The sequence below is a fragment of the Carlito syrichta genome, unplaced genomic scaffold (assembly GCF_000164805.1).
Source record: "Carlito syrichta isolate Samal-C Ts95f unplaced genomic scaffold, Tarsius_syrichta-2.0.1 Scaffold90623, whole genome shotgun sequence".
Lineage (NCBI taxonomy): Eukaryota > Metazoa > Chordata > Mammalia > Primates > Tarsiidae > Carlito > Carlito syrichta.
This window is the reverse complement of record NW_007034719.1, coordinates 57,207-59,674: the sequence shown is the minus strand read 5'-3', so window position 1 is coordinate 59,674 and position 2,468 is coordinate 57,207.

The window sequence follows — 2,468 nt, the reverse complement described above, 5'->3', positions numbered from 1 at the left end:
GTCCCTGGGCCAGGACTGCGCCTGGTGTCCACTCCCAGGGCTCCGGCTTCCTAGAAGTCTCGCCCCAGAGCATGCCCTTGGTGTAGAGTGACCATGAACGTCAGCTTGTTACCCTGCCGTGCAGCAGGCCCCAGCCCCTCCGGCCCCGTCTCACCCAGGCCTGTGGACAGCAGAGGGCAGGGAGTGGGGAGTCCTGACGTAGCACGTCCAAGCTGTGCAACCCCAAGCTGTGCAAGCCGCTTGACTTCTCTGCAAGCTTCCATTTCTCTTGGGACTGGAAACCGTCGTGAACAGGCCAAGGTGCATCCTGTGTGGTCCAAGCCAGGCAGACAGAAAGCGCTTCCAGGCTCAGCGGAAATGTCACTACCCCCAATGCACGAGAAGTAGCGGGCTAGACGGGGTTTTTTGGTTTTCTGAGTTGGCGTCTCACTCCCTCGCCCAGGCTGGAGTGCAGTGGCACGCACACAGCCACCCCAGCCTCGACCTGCTGAGCTCAGGCAATCCTTCCACCTCAGCCTTCCGAGTTGCTGGATCTACAGGCATGTGCCTCCGTTGTAGAGATGAGGTCTCATCAAATTGCCCGGGCTGGTGTCGAGCCCCAGGGCTCAAGCCATCCTCTCGCCTCGGCCTCCCAAAGTGCTGAGACGACAGGCTGGGCCACCGTGCCTGGCCTTGGGCTAGATGGTTTTTAAAGTGCAGAGACAGCAGTGTGTGCAGGGGACCCCAAAGGCCCAGACCTACAAAAAATGGTGTGCTTATCCTTGCAGGTTTAAATTCCAGCCGCCTTCAAAGCACTCCCTGTTCGATGCCAGACACCCACCGAGACGCCTTTTTCACTGCTCAAAACACTTTTGAACGCGTCTGTTTGGATGCCTTTTAGTGCTTCTGCTGTTTTTTGTTTCACCTCTTCCACCTCGGCACAACGTTTCCCTTGGAGGACTGTTTTCATTCCGGGAAGCAAAAAAAGGTCGGTGAACAGGAACGCTGGGGCACAGGGTCAGGCCATTTTCGTCAAGCGCTGCTGGACGGACACTCAGCGAGGTGGGGACAGGTGCGCTCGCCAGCCACCCGCCGTGAAAGCAGCTCTAAAAAAAATTCACCGAAGCCGAACGCAGCCTCTCACACCCATGCTCGCTGGCCCACGGATGCCGATGGGCTCCTAGAACACCCACCTAGCAGGGGACGTCTGTGGGACAAGGGCCCCCTCCAAAAGATAATTCCTGGTTTTGGGGGGCCCCCGTATACGTCACTGCCCGCCCCCCCCGGCCCATGAGACAAGGCACACACGCGCTGCTGTCCTTGCCCCACCCACCAGCCGGTGAGGGCTGAGACACCACTCCCAGCGCGTCCTGCTCACCTGCAGGCACGTGGCCCCTGGAGCTGGCCTTGACGTCCTCTCTGTTCATCTGCCTTCCTTCTGGGCCGGCCGGCTTCGGGTGGACTCGTCTCCCGTGGAATGGCCAGAAGAGGACAGAATCCGACGGGAAAAGCTGCGGAGAGGAAGGCTGGGCTCCCAGGCCGCACACAGGGCGGTCGCTAGAGCTGCAGCCGTGCGGGCCTGAGACGGGACACCCTGCACCTGCCACCAGCCCTCGGTCCCCACTGAGCCATGGTTTCCTTTGAGTTCACGCACGGCTCAGACTGGCGTGTCACGGCTAGAGGGACCCCCCCAAGCGGAAACGGCTCCTCCCCCCCCCGGCCGATGCCACAGGGCCCTGTCTTTGGGGCACCTCCATCCGTGGTCTTTTGACTTGATGATGTGTTTGTTGTGAGTAGGAGTCTCCCTCTGTCGTCCAGGCCGGAGTGCAGTGGCATGCTCAGGGCCACTGCAGCCTCGACCTGTGGGGCTCAGAAGATCCAGCTTCCCAAGTAGCTGGGACTGCAGGTGTGCATCACCACACCCAGCTAATTTTTCGATGTTTTTGATGGTAGGGATGATGTCTCGCCAGGTTGCCCAGGCTGGTCTCACCCCTGGGCTCAGGCAATCCTTTTGCCTCGGCCTCCCAAAGTGCTGGTATTGTAGGTGTGAGCCACCGTGCCTGGCCCTCTTTTTTTTACGCTTTTATTTTTGTAGAGACAGGGCCTTGCGATGTTGTCTCCTGGCCTCGAGCCATCCTCCCGCTCCGGCCTCCCAAAGTGCCACGGTTGAAGGCGAGAGTCCCTGCGCCTGGCTTGTGGTCCTTTTAAAGCGGAGACATGCTGGGGATGGGATCACCCCAAGGGGACAGAGACCGGGGGCTCCAGACCCCCACGGCTCCCGCTCCTGGAGCAGAGAAGGCGCTCACAGGGGCCCAAAGACAGCCTCTGCCCAGGACCAGCCTCTGGGCATAGGAGAACGCCCAGAGTGGCCGCTTCAGTGCCCAGCAGGGAGCCGCCCTGCAATGCCTCAGTCAGGCGGGGACGGGCCCACCTCGTGTCCGTCCCAGCCCCGGATGGAGACGTCGCCCACCCGGGGCTCCCACTTCCCC